The following is a 20,627-nucleotide window of genomic DNA, read 5'->3' as shown; positions in this document are numbered from 1 at the left end:
ACACAGCCACTGAGACACACAGTGGCTGTGTGTCTCACACAGCCACACACAGGCTTCATCACCTTCTTCCTCACGCTCTCTCTTCCACGCGCTAGCGCCGCACTTCTTTGTTTCAATAACGTAACAATATACTCTGCAGGGTCACAGCTGCTACTCCATGTGTACAAATGAACCTTATAAATATAGGGTGGCCGGCGACTGTCATCTTCACCTCAGCCGCTGCAACTTCGCACGCGCCGCCGGTTTACAAGGGCCGAGTAACTGCAAATTGAAGTTTGTCTGCCACTCAGACCGGTTTACAAACCGGTGTAAAAACTACTGGGACTCAGAAAATTGTTTAATGGTTCTTGCACAATTTGCTAAAAACATATATTCAATATTAAAGCTGCAGAGCACTTGACGTGGTAATTTATGAAGGGATTGCTACTGTATAGAGAACATTGCAAATTAATACCAAGTTTATAGATTAATACAATCAAATATGCAATAGGCGCGAAGGCATAAATACTAGAAATACATGTGTGTGGCACGTCGTCTACTTGTTCGTCCTTGCTTCCGTAGGACATGTATCCTTCCTATTTTGTTGCATTTATTGCTGTATAGTGCTTGCCTATTGCACTGATGTTGCATCCGCATATGGAAAGACGTATGTGTCATCTGAACAAAGCAAGACTTGTCACTGGCAAACAAGCAAAGTGCATCCTGCTTTTTACGCAGCTGACCTGCGCTTCAAATATCACAAAACTGTGCACCTATGCACATAACAGGTGCGCGGTGCAGCCGTCAGGTGTCTGCTTGTACTCGCCGCGAGCCAGAGTAGACGAGAACATTGAGCGCCAGCAGCACGAAGAAAGAGAAACTGTGTGCAGCCTGAGTTGTACGCTCAATCAGGACACCACGATGGCGTCGCGACAGGTGACCTCTGCAGAATTTAGCCAAAAGGGGAGGAGCGCATGCTGCAGCCGCGCAGGCAGCCAATTTTTAAGGTTTTACTCCATAGCAGAAAGCGTCATGAGAAATATTTCATTACTAAGTCAGGCCAAAGCTCCAAAGAACACTAGACGGAGTCCTGGCACAAGCGATATGCACTGCAATGAGGTACATCTTTATCGCCTATGCAGAAGTGTTACTGACGGGAGGCTTTTAAATTTCTCCGGCCGGAATTTCTGACGCCGTCGAAACACTCCATATGGGAAAACTTTTGGAGGCTGAATAGTGAATATCTCCGCATATTACACAAGCTGAAGAGAAAATTAGCTGTGCGGACAGCGTTTCTTTGTTTACCGAAAGCTGAACACAAATGCGCGAATTGGGCTGCATGCGTTCTCCGTGGAACAGTGCTGTGGAAATGCGAGACCGTAGACACAATGGAAAGTATATAAAAGGAAACCTTTCCAAGGTATCAGAAACACTTGAAAGGCAGAAAGGTTTTGCCTTGGAGAGAGAGAATTCCTGAACATGAAGGTAGTTTGGGCGCTAGCAAGGCCTCATACCTCACCGCCAACATGTTGACGTGTTGTGCCCAAGCAATTTTCTCTCGTGCGACATAGTTATGCTTATTAATATTCCTGAACCTAGTAAGAAAAAAGTGATCATTAAGCACGTCAAGAATTCTGACTTGGTAGCACACCTTACAATGAGGCCGCAAAGCTGTCCCGAGTGAAATCAGACCACCTTCAAACTGCATGCGACAACAGTTTGTACAGACAATGCTACGTTTCTCGCATGTATTCGAACAAATCAAGTAGCTTTGTAAACTGCGATCATCCTCGAAGTGCAAAGGATGATGAGAAGTAAGACCAGTCGTTTTAGATGAAGACCACTTCTGGTCAGATTTGCAAAACACTTTCAAAATGGTGAGCCCAAGTGCGCATAAAATTTCTGGAAGCGAATCTCACGAATATCGCTCATCAAATATCCACGAGCTCTAGTTCCATATAATCACACAAGTGAAGAGTACTCATCAACTTCTCACTGACAGCAAGCGAGAAAGAAACCATCAAGGAAATTATTCTTAATTGACGCCAAATTCATCTTCAATCCAGTACATACGGATGCGAATTTACTTGATCGGAGTTACACAGGACGCCGTCTACGTCTGCAGGGCGTGCAAAAAACGTTTTGTGATTGTCGAAAACCCCCGAAATGGAGTTAACAGAGGTGTGGGATCCCCCTTACGGTTACCCGTCGTCCCGCTATGAGGTTTGGCAACACAGCTAAACGTTAGGCCGGTCAACCCGTGAAGTACGTGTGTCAATGTATGATTGAGGAATAAGTTCAACAAGGAATTTCTTTTACAAACAATTGAATATTTATAGATCGCTGTCCACATTACACTGCATAAAGAAAGGATACAATGAAAATAAAACGCCACGACACGATAGTCATAAAAGACGACTCGGTAAATGATAAGACAAAAAACCACACAATGAACAAAGCACTGCTATAAAAGAACGCTATAAAGATAACAAGTCCATTATTCCAGGTATAATAAGTAGGGGCAAGAGTTACACAGAAAACACAGCGTAATATTACTCAATCAGATCAATGTTTAAACAAAGTAGAGAACAATATTCAATTTACCGACACTCTGTGGCAAAAAGAATTCTCACGGCTTTCTTGTTAGATGAGGCGTCGGAGTCGCGGAGGTGGTCGGTTGCAGCGGTTGCGGTTGCGCCCCGCACTGGGGTGCAGTAGATTGGGTATTTTCGATGCACCGAAGAACGTTCGCCACCCACTACGGTCCATGATGCGTACGATATACGCACTGATCGGAACCTGCACAGCACCACAACACTCTAGTTCGTCAGTCATGTCCTGAGCACATGTCACAAGTTCTTGATAATCAATAACAATCAAGCAAGCATACATATACAAGCATATCACCTAGTATTTCATTACGCCAATCAATACACAATGCAACTAGGTAGTAGTGCAGTCTGAACAACTAACCCAGCCGGCTCATGTAATCTGATATTTCCTTTGCTGGTATTTCTTTAGCATGTTTATATGGACTATTTTTGAGTCATGGCCTAAATCCACTTCATAGTCGCATAGCCCCTGCGGCTGATGACTGTAAAGGCCCCTCCATTGCGTGAGCAGCTTATTGTGCTATGTGGGACGAAGCATAAGAACCTGCTCTCCCGATTTGAGTGAGATCTTGCGGCTCTTGATGTCGTAGTAGCGGCTGTCCAGCTCTTCGCGGGCAAATTTACGTGTATTCTCCGGTCTGTCCCGTAAAGCAAGCACATACTCGTACGTAGTTCGCAACTCATCAGGGATGGTTGCATTAGTCCAAAGCTTTCAAAATACAGCCAAACTTCACGCACATTTCACGAAAATGCCGAGTCGTTTTGGGGGTACTTCCCTGTATGCGAACGTGGGTGGAGCCAGGTAGCGATCCCAATCGTTCGGTCTCTCCTGAAACACATGGCATTTCTTCGGCGGTCCTCGACCGTCGAAGGTGGCGGCCCGACAATTTTCGGGGCGGTGTCCCATGCGCGCACAAATAAAACATTTATTTTCATCGCTGCTCTTTGCGTCCGAGTTTTGAAGCAGCGTTCCCTTTCTCTTGGTAGTCTTAGAGATTGCGTTTTCTGCCTTATTCTTTAGGGTGCTTGGCTTTCAGAAGTTCGACTAGCCATGCGCCTCCGCATACTTTTCTGCCCTTGCTACTGTTTCCGCGAAGGATGTGTCCTTCGTTTCTTTCAAAAACATATGTAGCGGAGTGGTGCAGTTATACCGGAACTGTTCCCTTAGAATCAGGTCAAAGAGGTCTGCGTACTATTTCTTGTTATCCGACAGCTCTATCCATCTGTCTAGGAAGTTCTGTAGGCACGTCACGAACTGTGAACACATTTGCTCATTCGGGGGACTAGCAGACCTGAATTTTTCTCTGAACCCTTCGTCTGTCATACGGAAGCGAATAATTAATGCCTGCCGGCGCCTGTTGTAGTAAACGCGCTCGGACGCAAACATGCGACTAAAAACGCTGAGCGCTTCGCCGCTTAAACACAGACTAAGAGCTGTAGCTCACTGGTCGTGAGGGCAACACTGACTCTCAGCGACGCGCTCTAAAGGCATGAGGTAAGCGTCAAGGTTATCCATGCCCTCGAAAACCGGCATCAGTTTGTGCGGGCTTATACATTCGGGCCGAGCAACTTGACCCTCCCTCATTTCTGACCTTGTCTATCTAGTGCTATTATGGCATCAGTTGCCGGATCATTGAGTAGGTCTCGTCGGAGCATCAGTAACTCGTCTTCTTTCTCCATCTCCGCTATCCGCAGTTGGGCCTTTTGCGACTCTAGTTCCCTTTATTTCTTCATACCCGCCATCCGGAGCTTAGACTCGAGTTCTGCCTGCTCTTTCCGCTGCGCCCGTTCCTCATAGCGTTCCTCTCTGCGACTACCTCGCTCCTGGTCTACGTATTTGAGCAGCTCTTGGCCCTCAAAGCCAAAAGTTCCACCATACTGAGCAAGACATTTTAACTCTGCTTCGGCCATCTTATGTGGGAAATGCTATGCAGAGCTAGGACACAGCAGCAAAAAAATTTGGACCTACTCCTCTCTCTCTTTCACCGCCACTTAATTGAACAGTCCTGTCACGGACGCCAATTAAGCCTCAAACTCCCGCCTTTACGGTAAACAGAGACGCGGTTTCCACTTTACGGTTACCAGTTGTCCCTCTATGAGATTTGAAAATACATATAACAGTTGGGCCGGCCAAACGGTGAAGTACGTGTGTCGGTGTGTTGCTGAGGAATAAGTTGAAGAAAGTCAATTTCTTTTACAAACAATTGAATATATATATATTGACCGCTGTCCACATTACACTGCATAATAAAAGAATACAATAAAAGATAAAACGCCATGACATGATAGCGATAAAAGGCGTCTCTGTAAATTACAAGAATAAAACCCCGACAATGAACGAAACACTGCGATAAATAAATACTACAAAAATAACAAGCCAAGTATTCCAGATATAATAAGTAGGGACAAGAGTTATACAGAAAACACCGCGTAAAAATACCAAGTCAGATCAAGGTTTAATCAAAGACGAAAACAATAATCAAGCATCCGACAGTCTGTGGCCTCACGGCTTTCTTGTTAGATGAGGCGTCGAAGGCGCAGAGTTGATCGGTAGGGGCGGCCGCATCAGAGGAGAAACGATGAGTTGATCGAGGGCTGGGTGAAAAACAAGATGCTCTCCCAGAGCTGCCGCGAGAGAGGCCCGGAAGACACACCAGAGCACACTGCCGCGAGCCTGCTGCGGTAGGCCTTTTTATACTCTTGGATAGCTGCGCGATGGCCGCGTCAAGGACGCGCGGTTGCTGCCCCGAATGTCAATTCAAAGCATGCTAGGAGGAGCAGGGAGATCCCATAAGTTCCGCTCAGTATGTGAGCCAGATGATCCCATAACTTCCACTCTATATGTGAGGCAGCTTGTCACAGTAATACAGCGTAAGTTACCGATGGCCTCGATTTAAACTTGGGAAATATGCTTGTCAGCATTGCAGAGTGAAGGACCGACTCAGCCACTTTCCCCGGAAAATGACATCAAGAGTCAGTGTATCATGCCCCACAGCCCACACCGTGACCGGGCCTCTGCACTGGTGAGCATTTGACTGCAGTTGCATATCGTCTTCTGGACTTTCCACCTTCCACTGCCGTTTGTGGCAAGAACTGCTCTGACTTCAGCAGCATGCACACCAAGGCTCTATTGACATAGAGTACAAGAGCTGGTTTTCATTCATTTCAGCTTAGAGCCAAAAATGTTTAATGAGCAGCGCCGAAATTGGCAACAACAATGCTTTGGAGCAATGGGAGGGTACAAATGTCAGTCTTTGTTTTCATGTCTCTATTTCCATGCTGAGTTATACTTTCAGCCCAGATGCCTTCAAGTTGTAATTTGTTTTGTATTTTGGAACGTTATGTGCAGTTCAATATCTCATTTCGTTTTAGAGTCAGCCATCTAAGAATAACGTATACCCACGTTCTTGTATTTTCTTGATCCTGATTGGTTGTGGCCGTTGTATAATTACGCCTATGGTGCCTTTTATATTGCAGTGGGTGCTCTACCACTTTCTGAAGTTCATCTCATTTGTCCTTAAATAATACAACTGACCAAAAGTAGAAGCTACATTTCTGTATATTGCTGTATTTTTTGTCTCTGCTTGTCCTTGCGTGTGTTTTTCTGTAAATTTTTGTGCTGTGTAAAGTTTACCACATTCCCCCCAAATAACAATGTGGAAATGAGTATGGGACATATTTCTGTTTTTTTTAAGCTATATCTTATTACTTTGATGTCAACTACGCCTTTATTGGTGTAATTTGGGGTAGTTCAAAGCGTTTCACTTCTTTCCCCCCAAGTAGCCCATGTGAAATATACGAGTTCTGGCTGATTGTGTGTTTTCTCTTTTTCTCGTTCTGGTCAGTACTTGTGAACTGTCAGTTGTGTTCTTTTCTGTAAAGACAGCTTAATGTTCATCGTAGTTTTCATTAAATCAGTGATGTGGCAAGTAGTTGTTATCACATCAACGCATGAGAAGCTGCGTGGCGAGATACATGATCCCTGTTGTCAATCTCGAGTATATATATAGACGGGCCGTGCGAATCGGCTGTAGCCGCGCCATGGACTCGGAGGAAGACCAACCGAGCAGCCGTGCTCGTTACGTTCGTTGGTTGGCTGCATCTGACGACCCGGAGGACATTGTGTTCCGAGCTGAAATGTATGCCAATGATAAGAGAAGCGGCTAAAGTAAACGCCGGAACATGAGGAATGTCTTGAGAAACGGTTCCACGGCGATGCTGCGAGGCGTGAGCGACGAATAGCACAGGTGACCGTCAGCACTACCGCTTCTGCGTCAACACCGGCAGCAACAACACTGACTAAAATCAGCTATCACTCCACACTAGGTTTGATCGAAGCTAAACCACAGCAAATTTTTAAAATTATTTGTAAATTACTGGCTCCACGTGAAGCTTGAAAATCTGACTCGAATGCTAACAAAAACCACGTCTATGGATTTCTTGCATTGGGATCCTAAGACAAGTAGCATCGACTGCCTGTTCTTACACAATGTTGTGTTCTTGCACCAGCCTTTTCCAAATCTGGTACAGCAGTGGAGAACATCAACAAGAATAATATCAATGCTAAGAGTATGCATGCGAATTTTGACATTCGTAGTCTAATTGTACAATTTCTTATCGTCACAAGATCCTTTCAGGTGGACAGTTTAACAAGAACAGTCTGTCGAAAGCAAGCCGATCGCCTGCAGCACCTGTAATTGTATTGTAGTCGTGCAAAGTATGCCAAAAGCAGCGTACACTACGGGCAGCCAGTTCATTTCAAACGAGTTCACTCATGAAAATAAGACTTGGAGAGTATCAGCCTAAATACACACAGCGCGCTTACCTACAATAAACATACCAACTCAGCTAAGCGATGATCCACCAAATCGCGCTATCACTGTTGTTGTGGCTGTAGGAAGAATGAAAAGAAAATGCACGGGCCTGCTACTGACTCTGTAGCTGAGCCACCTCCGCTGCCTCGTGCGGACAGAAGAGAAAATAGAGAAGGAAAAAATGAAGAGGGAGAAAAAGACGCGCGCCGCAACAACGACCGTCGTCCACCACCACCGAAGCGGTGGCGGGTGCAATGACGGCCTACAACAGATAAAAATTCGGTGACTGGCTAGCCACCGCCGCAAGCGGCGTTGGCCCACCGTCCCAACCCCGTAGGGCCAGGAACTGCCACCAGGACCTGCTCCCCAAATCGCGCCACAAATGAAGACAGAATGTAACCCAAGATCTCCTATCTTGAATATTGTTGTTGTTGTGGCTGTAGGAAGAAGAAAAAGAAATGAATGAATGAAAAACTTTATTTACACAAAGGGAATTCTCCCGGCGTTGGTGGGGCCCTCAGTCCAGGGCCCCAGTGGCCTTTGCCGTCTTGCGCGCTCTGTCAATCAGCTTGAGCTGGTCGTCAGGCTTCGAACAGGACAGCGCAGCCTCCCACTGCTCCGGTGTTGGTGTGGTGTTTATTGGTGCTACCTGTGTTTCTTGACAGGCCCATGTAACATGGGCAGGGGGTTCTCCGCATATTGGGCATTTATTTTCATATGTAGTGGGGTGGATTTTACTGAGTAGACTCAGATTGGGGTATGTGTTAGTCTGTAGCTGTCTCCAGGCAACCGACTCCTCTCTATTGAGATCTTCGTGGGGAGGTGGATAGATCCTCCTTAAGGCTCTTTGATGTTCAAGGATGGCTCCATGACGTCTAGTGACTGCGTCCGGTTCCCCGTCGTTGTGCGCCCCCCGGTTGGCGTATGCTCGGGCATTAGCGTCGGCACGTTGGTTACCTTTGACAGTCTCATGGCCTGGTGTCCACGTTATGAAGGATCTCGAAAAGCTGATTTTTATTGCCTTGAGTATGCGGATGGCCACAGTGGATATGCGTCCGCTGCTATACCTTCTGCATGCTTCTTGCGAGTCCGTAATTATTTTTGTGGTAGCCTCCTCAGCCTGGTGGGTGATAGCGAGAGCGATTGTCGCTTCCTCAGCCTCAAGAATGCTGTTGCTCTTGATCGAGGCGCAGATGACTTCTTTAAGCTGGTGATCAACCACACTGGCTACCGCTCCCCGTCGTTCTTTGTATGTGGTCGCGTCGACGTACAATATGTTTTTTTTCCCTGCGAGGCTTCTTTCGTGTGCCTCGGATCTTGCCTCACTTCTGGCCTTGTGTATTTTCGGATGCATGTTTTTCGGAATCGGGTTGACCTTAATGATCTCTCTTATTTATTTCGGTATGCTGCCCGTGCTGTTTATTTCTCTGAAAGCATCTCTCATGCCCAGTATATTTAGCGTGTTCCTTCCCGTTTGCGTCTGCATGAGTTATTTTCTGCGCGAGAAGGTGGGCCTCGATGTGCTCTTGCACTGTGTTGTTTATGCCCAGTTTATTTAATTTTTCGGTCGAGGTGTTGACCGGTAGTGCAAGAGCGCATTTGTAGGCTTTCCTCAGGATTGCCTCCAGTTGTTCTTTTTCCTGTTCGAGCGGAATTTGGTAGGGGACGTCATATACAATTCGGCTTACAACGAGGGCCTGTACTAGCCTACATGTGTCCTTCTCGGACATGCCTCGTCTTCTGTTGGAGATTCTTGCTATCATTCGCGTGATCTGCGCGGTGATACTTGCTAGCTGCCTGATTGTTTGATCTAAACGGCAGTTGCTTTGTATCCGCATGCCTAGGATTTTTATTTGCGACACTTCCGGGATCTTCTTTTCCCCTATGTAGATGTCTATGGAGTTGTGCAGATCGTACCCTCTTCTGTGGACTCTGAGCCCCTCAGATTTCTCCGGAGAACATTCAGGGCCGCAATGTCGAGCGTATGCGTTGACAGCGTCTGCTGCTCTCTGCAGACAGTCTTGCTTTTCTCCTAAGGATCCCTTGGTCACCCGGATCGTGATGTCATCAGCATAGATAGCATGTCTGGCTCCTTCAATTTCTTCGAGTTTTTTTGCTAAGCCGATCATAACATTTTTAAAGAGCATAGGGGATATCACTGAGCCTTGCGGTGTTCCCTTTTTGGGGGTCGGGAAGGTGTCTGTCCTGATGCCGCCTATTCCAATGGTGGCGGTTCTGTTACTCAAGAAGGCTTTCACGTAGCTGTGTATTCTCTGCCCGCAATCTAAGTTGCAGAGCCCGTCTAGCACTGCCCTGTGACTGACATTGTCGAATGCCGCTTTGAGGTCGAGCGCGAGCAAGATGTTTTCTCCGTATTTCGGGACCGTGTTAAGCACCTCCTCCTTGATCTGCAGGAGGATGTCCTGTGTTGATAGATGTCTTCGGAATCCGAACATAGTGTGCGGCATGAGGTCATTGTCCTCCAGGTGGGTCTGCAACCTCTGAAGCACAATTCTTTCGTATACCTTTCCCAAACATGACGTCAATGAAATGGGTCGTAAATTTTCCAGGCTGGGATTTTTTCCGGATTTAGGAATCATTGCTATTTCCGCATGAGACCAGTCTTTCAGGATGATCCCCTACTCACAGTGTGTGTTGATGAATTCAGTAAATCTGTGGATTGAATTCTCGTCCAAGTTCCTAATCATGGCGTTGGTAATGCCATCCTTGCCTGGGATGGTGTTTTTTGTGGCAGACATAACAGCGTGTCTGACTTCTTCTATAGTAATGGGTCCGTCAAGAGTGGGATTTGCTTCTCCCGTGTATGGCGAGCTGCAGTCGGCGCCCGTTTCGTCACCGATGTATCGCTGCTTGGTGTTCTCTAGCAGTTCCCGGTCTGTACCTTGGAATTGGTGCGCGATCCTTTCGATTGTCTTATGGTTTTCACATTTGGTCTTAGTTGGGTCTACGAGAGCCCTTAGCAATGCCTACGTCTTGGCCAAACCTAGAGTCCCCTGTAGATCGTTGCATTTCTGGTCCCAGTCCCGTTTTGAGAGCTCCATCGCATATTCTTCGGCTTGTTTTGTGACCTCGGCGATCTTTAGCTTGAGCTTTCTGTTGTGCTTCTGCCTTTTCCATCTCTTTAGCAACCCCCGTCTAGCATCCCAGAGGTGTAAGAGATGTTTATCCACGTTGGGTGTTTTGTTGGTGAGAGTGACCTTCTTAGTGACTTTTTCCCAGTCGGATTTGATACCCTCTACCCAATCCTTAATGTCCTTGATCTCTGTATCCTCGGACTCCGCCCTGGTCTTTCTATAGGCTTCCCACTGTGTGATCTAGCTTGGCCATAATTTTTCCTGATCGGAAGAGTTTCTATCTGGATGCGCAAGATGCAGTGGTCACTGCCTAGCGTCTCCCCGTCGTTTTCCTATTTTGCCTGCCTTATTCCTTTGACGAACGCTAAGTCTGGGCACGAATCGCGGTTGATGCTATTTCCTACTCGCGTTGGCTGGGTGTGATCTGTGATTAAGCTGGGGCTTCTGCGATCAGCTTCTCTGACTAGATCCTTGCCTTTCGGAGTTTCTCTGACATAGCCCCAGCTTTTATGCCAGGTATTAAAGTCCCCAAGGATGAGAAGACCCCTCTTGCCTGCTGCTTGTTCTGCCTTGCCCAGCAGGTAGCTGAAACTAGCGTTCTTTTGGCTGGGCGAGCCGTATACGTTAAGCAGGAAGATGCTTTTTTGGCTTCTCTTTTGGGTAATTACTTCGATAAGAACGTGATCAATGTCCGTTCCGTCGATGTCGTGTCTGATTGCGGTGATAGTTTTGGCAACCAGCGTGGCGACCTTGCTTTCCCCCTGCCCCTCTGAGTAACCCGGGAGAGTGGGTGAGCAGCCGGTTTCCTGTAGGGCGATTATATCTGGCGGTACTGTACAATTTGTGATATGTTGTTTAAGAAGACCCCGCTTTTTGCTGATCCCGCGGCAGTTCCATTGCCATATTTCAAGGGTTTCCAACTTGACCGAGCTCTTACGGTGCCTCGCCATGCTCGGTCAATGGCCTATTATAGGGTTTGCCTCTGGATTTCATGCTCGTGAATTGTACTAGGCGTTCTCTATCTCTTTGCGCCTCTGCTTGGATGTTAGAAATGAGATTACTAAGATTAGCTAGTGAGTTGTTCATGGCTGCCATGGTAGTTGCGAATTCTTGCCGCCCTATGGTGGCTGGCTGAGTTTCATCTGTTCGCGCGTTCGTGTCGGTCTGCCCTGTTCTCTAGGCTTTGAGCTCTTCTATAAGGTCGTTAAGTTTCCGTCTCAGTTCAGCATTTTCCGCCCTGAGTGTCTGAATGGTTTGTCTTAGTTCTTGCACTTCGTTAAGTTGTCCACTAGTGTTTTTACTGAATTGTGCCTGCGCGTTCGTGTTCTTTGGAACAGTGGGAGAAGTAGAGAAAAGCTGCGCTGCCCAGCTCAACTTACTCTGTTCCTCCTTTTTTATCTTCTTCTGCTGCTGCCCCTTTTTTGTTTCTGGTGGCTCCCTGGTCCTTGATCTCGAGCGCGACGCCGACCTGGACCTGGATGGCGAAGTAGCATCTGAGCTGAACCAGCGTTTCCGAGCCCGGCCGCGTCCGCCCGTGCCGCCATCGCCCTTTGCTGCGCTGTCGGTTTCCTCTTTCGTTCTGGTCCGTGGACTCCTCGGTTTTCTTAGGCGTTGCTTGCACTCCTTTGCCCCTGTGGGATGCGCTTCCTTGCGCAGCGCACACCTGGGCTCACACGAATGACCGTCCTCGATGACTGGTTCACCGCAGTTCGAGCACACAACGGCGTCAGGTGTCGGGCATACTTCCGCCCTATGCCCAGGCTTGAAGCATATATAGCAAACTTGGCGCGATGATCGGTAGAGGTAGCAACGCGTCTCACCGCCGTAGTAATAAACGTAGCGGGGAACGATCTTGCCTTCAAATGTTATGACGGCGCTTTGAGATTTTCCAAGCATTCGTGCATAAAGGATTTTCACTCCTTGGGTGCGTACCCTAAGATGGGACAGCAATTCGGTAGGTGTTGTACCGATATCCAGACCGTGGATCGCTCCTTTGCATGAATTGTCCGGCGCGGCAACGTAAGCAGTCACAGCGTAGTCTTTTGCACCGAAGCGTAGTCTCGGAATGTTCTGTACAACTTTGGCAGTCTCCTTGCTTGGCGTGCTGATTATGGCGATGTTAGATCCGTTGTGCAGCCGTATAAGTAGGCTGCCTTCGTTGCAGATGTCTGGGTGTCCACATGCTTTAGTTATAGCCCGGGCCATCTGATGCGTGCTCAGCTGGCTGATGTCGAGCCCATTCTTTGGTCTAATAATGATTTTGAAGTCTGCTTTCGGCAGTGGAGGTAGTTTGCCTTTGCGAATAAGATTTTCCTTTTGTTTGGGCTGGCTCGGTGGTGGTTTGCCTGCCGCTTCGGTCTCGGTCTCCGGAACGGCAGTCAGCCTCGATTTCTGGTATTTTGCGACGAACCATCCTCCGCTGTCGATTGTCTTCTGTGAGTCGTTGGTAGCGTTCTCTTCGTGTTTTGTCTGTTGAGTCGGAGTCGTGGCTCCGGTCGATGCCGCTGCGTTGTCAGCAGCCATCCTTGGAGGCTCCCGCGTGAGCTTGAGCAGCGCTTCGTCGGGCCGATGGCCCGAAGCTGCTAGGCTTAGCGCGGCGTTCTCCGCTTCGGATCTGCGAACGGCCAGAAGATGGTGAAATCTGGACTTACAGATGAAAATCTGTTATCAGTAGATTCAGCTTGATTAGTGGAAGCCGATGGAGTATCCCACTTTCTGTAGCGTTGATGTTTTCCGGGTATAATACGGTGTCGAAGCAGGAGGTCATGTGGAGCGCATCCGCTCCATCTGGCCCCCTAGCGGTGTTCATGCACGGGCCTGCTACTGGTCCTGTACCTGAGCCACCTCCGCTGCCTCGTGCAGACAGAAGAGGGAAAGTAGAGAAAAAGATTTGGAGGACGCTTAAGCTTCGCCTTCAAGAGTGGAACGCGATAGCGTTATTACACCTCGTCGAGAAAACTTACTAAACGCAAGGGTATTGGGGCATCCTCGCACCGGTACCCGCGCGGCCCGAAGGGGAGAAGCGGGTGAGCGAAGATATTGATCTAAAGAAAGGAAAGACCCTTGATTCTACAACCTGTGAGGGTGCACGGCGAAACGTCAGGGGCGAGTGGCGCGCCACGTGTCGGGGCAGCGCCGCACATTGCGAGGAGGGGTTCTTCTGTGTTTGCCGCAAGATGGCTCTGCATGTGCGCAGAGCGCAGAAGAAATGTAGCGGAAACGTACTTCGCTACTCGTGTAACTGCGACTTCTGTAAGTAACATGCTCATAATTACCAATATACACTGCAGTATAACGTTCTACGGCATGTTTCTAAGGGAACACCGCATTCACTAGAAGCGCTTTTGTACCGCTTTCAGGCATCGAACGCGTGGCTGAGTGGTAGCGTCTCCGTCTCACACTCCGGAGACCCAGGTTCGATTCCCACCCAGCCCATCTTGGAACTTGCCTTTTATTTATGAAGTGCATGCCGGGATTTATCGCTCACTGGACGCCGACGACACCGGCTTTTCTGCGACACGAGCTCCTTAACGCTACCGTGTTAAAACGAAAAGGAAGAGGAAGAGAAAGGTGCGCGTCGCAACAGCCGTCGTCCACCACCTATGTGGTCGCGGGTGCAATGACGGCCTACAATACAAAATTCGGTGGCATGCTAGCCCCCACCGCAAGCGGCGTTTACCTACCGTCCCAGCCCCGTAGAGCCAAGAACAGCCACCCTTCCCTATCTTGAATACCAACCTCGCTCTTACTCATCTGTCTCCGCACAGAAAATATCTGCAGTCCTAAAAAAGATAGGAATGTTCGATGGTAATGCGAACACCTGAAGAATGTATTGGCAGAACCACTTAGATCCTCTCACAGAAACCCCGCCGGGGTGGCGCAGTGGTTACGGCGCTCGACTACTGTTCCCAAGGACGCGGGATCGAATCCCGGCCTCGGCGGCCGCTTTTCGATGGAGGCGAAAAGCAAGGCTCCCGTGTGCTGTGTGATGTCAGTGCACGTTAAAGAACCCCAGGTGGTCGAAATTTCCGGAGTCCTCCACTACGGCGTCTCTCATAGCCTGAGTCGCTTTGGGACGTTAAACACCACAAACCAAACCAAACCAACCTCTTACAGAAAATACCGTAACCTAACATCGTCAAGACCGATTTCCCCCTTCGCACTGACCGCCATCGCTGCACCTAAAGTATTTCCGCAAATGAACGCATCTCGGAGCCTTATGGGCACTAGTTCAATCTGCAAGTTAATAATAATAATAATAATAATATCTAGTTCACAGGAAGAGATAGGCGCACTATCTGTCACACTTCATTCTGTGGACACCTGACCCGCGCAGTAAGGGAAGGGAGTAAGGTGGGAGTGAAAGTGGAAAAAGAGGAGGAGGGATGGGGAGTAATTTCGACAAACTGAGGATCTGTAACGTGCGCTGACATCGCACAGCACACGGACGCCTCTTCGTTTCGCCTCCGCATAAATGCAGCCGCCGCAGTCGGGATCGAATCCGGGTACTCCGGCACAGTAGCCGGGCGTCTTACCGCTGCACAACTGCAAGGATCCGCGAAAACTTCACCTGGGGTACTGCAGACGTCGTTTCAATATAACATGCATGTAGGTCATAGTGAACCCCCTTTACGTTACGCTTCAGTAACCATATCGCACACATTCAGTCCCTTTCAAACATTCCCCTGTAAAGACATGTACAGACTTCTGGTCAGTCATGCGAACAACTATAGAATACTATTCATGAATCTGTATCCAAATCTAACCATTACCAACAAATTAAGGAGTATTTTCTCTTACATAAATTTAATATTGTTTTGTTGGGTACAAACAAAAATGCAGGAAGAATTAAGGTGACTCAAATACTATAATTTCCTTGCCTTAATTGTAAATCTTTGTTAGCGAGATTTTATTGGTTTTTACATCAGCTGGCTACCTTTGTACGGTCGCATCAGACTGCGTATTAGAACGGGAGCTCCGCTGACCGGGCGGCAGTCCACTTGCCGCCGGCGAATGATGATGACCATGTCCTTAGACGTAATTGTGAATGACCTTGAGATATTCACGAGAGGCCATCTTATCTTCTCATTCAGCCTCTGAGCGAGAAGAAAAAGTTGGCTGTGGTTTAGCTTCGGTAAAGCGGTGAAGCAATAGCTCCGCCAGAGGCGCAGGGAGCACCTCTATATATACTCGTGACTGACGTCAACAATCAAGTGTCTCACCACTATACTTGAGGAGAACAAAACAAAGTTGAATAATGGACAGACCGCCCAATAACATCCAAATTTGGCAGTGGAACTGTCGTTGGTATCGACGCAAGCCACCGGTATTGCAGAGCACGCTGTCGCTCCGCGAATCAGCCCCCCTTGCTATAGCGTTGCAGGAGACCGGCGGCCCGGCCAAATTGCAAGGGTATCGCACCTTCCACAGTGGGAAAGGGGACAAATCGAGAGTTACAACACTGGTGCAGAGAAACATTGCAACAATCCAACACGAATTAGAAGACAACCTCATATAAAACGTCTTTGTAGAAATTCTAACAGGAAAAGAGGAGGAATCAAACACTTTCCTACTCAATATCTACAGCCCACCGAGACAACGGAAGGTCCGCTTCAGGGCGATAATGAACAAGGCACTTAAGATAGCAGGGAACCAGCCGCTAATTATAGTGGGGGACTTTAACGCCCATCATCCGGAGTGGGGGTACACTAAGGAAGACGCAAAGGGCAGACAGTTGTGGGAGGACACGCATAACCTGGGGATAACATTGCTGACTGACACACAACCCCCCACGCGGGCGGGGAACAGCGTTACCGCCGATACCTCACCGGACCTGACCCTGATTAAAAACGTAGAAACAACGCAATGGCTAAATACGGAACTCAACCTGGGGAGCGACCACTCAATAGTGGAAACCACGGTTGAAATCAGGAGTAAAGTCAAAAGAAAAAAGTGCTTCCGGACGAAAATCACAGACTGGGACCGATTTAGAGAGATTAGGGGGAACAGAGACCTAACATAGATAGGAAATATAGAGGACTGGTGCGAAGCAGTAAAGAAAGACACCAGGAAAACAACTAAGACGCTAGAAGGGGAAAAAGCTCCGGAAATAGCGGATGCCCGACTCCTACACATGTGGGAGGCCAAACAGGGCATGGAACGTCGACTTAAAAGGCAAGGCAGAAACAACAAAAATCTCAGAAGAAGACTGGCGCGTCATAACAAAGAAATAGAAGATTACGCCTTTAAACTATGTGAACAAATTTGGACTAACAAATGTGGCGACATGGAAAGGAAATGAACCTCCCGCAGACGTGGAATATCCTAAGACATTTAATAGACCCTGAAACGTCCAAAACACAAGCACGAGTCAAAATGGCTAAGGTTAGACACGCATGCGAAGAGCAGGACGATGACATATTCATGAAGAAACTCGTCGAGACATACATAGGGGACACCGAAATTAGAGAGCTACCCAACTACCAGGGAATTCCAAATGAGAAGTTAGATGCGCCCAACACGAGAGCTGAAGTAAGGGCGGAGATAGCGAAACTCAAAACCAAGTCAGCTCCAGGTCCAGATGGAGTCACGAATAAGATGCTCAGGAATTTAGATGACAACTCGATAGAGGCCCGTACCAGCTACATGCAGAAATACTGGGAACAAGGGGAGATCCCACCGCTGTGGAAAGAGGCTACCGTGATCCTGATCCCAAAACCCGGGAAGCAACCGAAACTGGAAAATGTCCGGCCTATATCGCTCACGTCATGTGTAGGAAAATTAATAAAACACATAATTCAGACTAGAATTTCAAATTATATGGAGGAAAAAGAGAAATGGCCAGACGAGATGTATGGTTTCAGGCCCCATCTGAGCACACAGGACGTCATGCTGCCGCTGCAGCAAGACATAATTAATTCCAGAACCAAAGATGCGAAAGTCATTATGGGACTGGACCTAAAAAGGACCTTCGACAACGTCAAGCACAAAGCCATCTTGGAAGGGCTCCAGCAGGCAGGAATAGGGCTAAAAACTTATCGCTATGTCAGAAATTTCTTAACGGACCGCACGGCGGTTATAACTTCCCAGGAAATACAATCTGGGGTGATCAGACTAGGTAACAGGGGGACACCTTAGGGATCGGTACTGTCACCCACACTTTTCAACATGGCCATGAGAGGGCTCCCGAAGGAATTGCGGAAAATTGGGAATTACAACTTAAATTACAGCCTATACGCGGACGACATCAATCTCTGGATCAACAGAGGGAGCGACGCAGATACCAATGAAACGCTGCAGGCGGCAGCAGATGTCATCTCTAAGTACGCGGCGGACAGAGGACTTAAATGTTCGCCTGAAAAATCAGAAATCTTCGTGTAAAATGACAAGGCACTCAGGAACAAACCTCCCTCTGACCCACAGGTGTACGTGGAAGGAAGGGAGATACCAAAAGTAGAGACAATACGAATATTGGGACTCCACTTACAAACAAACGGAAGGAACACGATCACCATTAAAAAGTTAGAAAACCACGCGACCCAGACATTAAACCTCATCAGGAGGGTCTCACGTAACGGAGGCGGCCTCGAGGAAAAAAACCTCCTGAGATTGGTACAAGCCTTCATCATTAGCAGAGTTGGCTACGCCACGCCATATCTGAACCTAAAGGCAGATGAGAGGAGAAAGATAGACGCGCTCATCAGAAAATGCGTTAAAAAGGCCCTAGGCCTCCCAACATGTACATCGACGGAGCAGCTACTGGTCCTAGGACTGCACAATACGATTTCAGAAATCACGGAAGCGGTTACAACCTCGCAACTTGAAAGACTCAGCACGACGCGAGTGGGAAGAGCTACGCTAAGTAACCTTGGAAAAGCCACAGACAAGGGGCAAAAGGAAAGGGTTGACATTGACAGGAAAATCAGGGCGCACCTAAGAATCCCTCCCCTACCCAAAAACATGCACCCTGAGTTTAATAGGGAAAGGCGACAGAAAAGGGCGGAAGCGATAGAAACAATATATCGGAGCAAACCCCCAAATGAAGTTGCCTACGTAGATGCGGCAGGAAACAGACACAGTCGATACATGACCATAGCGGCGGTAGATGGGGGAGGCACCCTCATCACGGCGGCTACCATACTAGGGAAAGAAACCGATATAGCGGAGGAAGCTGCGATAGCGATCGCTTGCGTTGGCACCAAAGCTAGATATATTATTAGCGACAGTAAAACTGCAATCCAAAATTTCAGTAGGGGGAGGGTAAACCCCCTCACCACCAAAATTTTAACACAAGGAGTGATTGATAGGACGATCAACATCATCTGGACCCCGGCGCACGAATCTGTCAGCGGTAACGAGGCGGCCCACAGTGCAGCTCGAGATCTCTACCTCCGAGCTGTACAGGATGGCTCGGCTCAGGCAGAACATAATAGAGAAGGGCGATTAATCTCGTATCAAGACATTACAGAACACTACAGGCAATGCCGGAGGCGTTTCCCCCCACCAAACACGGCGTTAAATAGAGGTCAGGCAATGGCGTGGAGACGCCTGCAGACTGGAGTATACCCAAACCCAGTACTAAATAAACATATCCGATCGGACTGCGAGGACGATAAATGTTAAAAGTGTGGGGCGAGAGGAACCCTCGACCATATAATTTGAGAGTGCGCTTACTCCCCAGGCAGGGCGCAAAACGTTAGCAGTAGGGAAGCCTGGGAAACCTTATTGCGAATCTCGGACCCTGAGCTCCAACTCACCGCCATGCAACTGGCAGCAGAGGCCGCCGGCAAAACCAAACCGGCCAGCATCTAATGCGACCATCCCGTGCGGCTGGGCCCCTAAGTCCCCTCCCCCTTAAAGGGGGCTGAGACAGAGCGGCCCAGGCGGTGTGGTCCTTCTCTGTTGGACAATAAAAGTTTTCAACAACGACAACAACATCACCACGTCAGTTCTTCATTGACCTTTGACCATGACCTTGAATTCGATGTTTGACTTTCACCTTCACCTTCACCTTTGTCCGGAACTTAGATACATAAAGTGACTGCAGCTTAAGTTCCAACTTCACCTCGAAGATGTTTGAAGGCGATCTGAAACACACGTTGGCCTTGGCTTTACTTCGCGTAGTGAAGCTATCGCTTGAATATTTTCTTCACTACGTTCCACATCCTCTTGTTTACTTTAAGTGTCTGAGTAGGTATAAGGATATTTTAGAAAGAAACGAAGAACGCCGGGTGTCGGCAAAATAACTTCAAGGTCTCACAAGGTCAAAGCAGGATTTATTTATTTTTGTGGTTATTTAGCTAATCCTCATCCAATGCTTTCGCATTTAGAACAACGTCAGAGTGTAGTGAGTCCGAACGCGAGCACTCAGGCTCACTATCCGGGGGTCTAAATCAGTAATGCGTACCGGCGGGAGTTATCTCCGTTTTAACCAAGTTTCAGGTGGGATAAACCAATGCCGTTTTTATTATCGTCACTAATATGAACATCTTTATTATACCATGTAATAAATGTTCAAGGCGAAACAAGTGAAAACTAATATGAGGTGTCCTCCAGGTTGCACAACACATGGACCCTGCTTTTAGGTAGTCATTGTCACATTGTCCTCCGTAGATAGTGTACAAATTCTTGTTTTTGTGCTTTCTTGGTGTTAGTATAATATTATTATCGGGACTGACAGTGTGCGTATTGCGTATCACGTGTGCGTATGTTTATCTTTGGTCACTGTGTTGTACACCTACCAAAAACAGTTATATATTGCAGCACAAGCTTTGCAGCCGATTTTGCAGCATATCACTATTCATAATAACTCGACAAAAATACACGCACTCGAATTGGCTTTGTACGGACTGTACTTGTTCATTGTCTTGACTGCCAGATTTCCAGTGTCTTGATTCATCTAAGTCAAGGTCTACAAAGCGAAAACAGTAGTAGTTGGGGATGAGACCGAATCGTTTCTCTATTGTTCCTATGCACCCTTTTTTGCCGCCTTCCTGCGTCGCTTTGTAAGTCTCTTCTCTTCTCGCTTTTCGAAAGTTTCAATCGCTCGTCTAGCTCTCTCAAATTCATTTTCTCAAAGTGCAGCTTCATCATGGTGAGCGATATCGGCAGGATGAATAGATTAGTCT

General features: G+C 47.8%; 1 pseudogene; it reads right to left on the bottom strand.

The window, feature by feature from the left end:
- The window catches only part of LOC146200248 (uncharacterized), a 28,925-nt pseudogene that overhangs the window by 2,172 nt on the left and 6,126 nt on the right, over positions 1–20,627 (bottom strand).

This window comes from Amblyomma maculatum, chromosome 2 (genome assembly GCF_055883805.1).
Source record: "Amblyomma maculatum isolate TAMU_Amacu chromosome 2, ASM5588380v1, whole genome shotgun sequence".
Classification (NCBI taxonomy): Eukaryota; Metazoa; Arthropoda; class Arachnida; order Ixodida; family Ixodidae; genus Amblyomma; species Amblyomma maculatum.
Note: the sequence above shows the minus strand (reverse complement) of the source record. Positions and strands in the feature narration are given on the sequence as shown.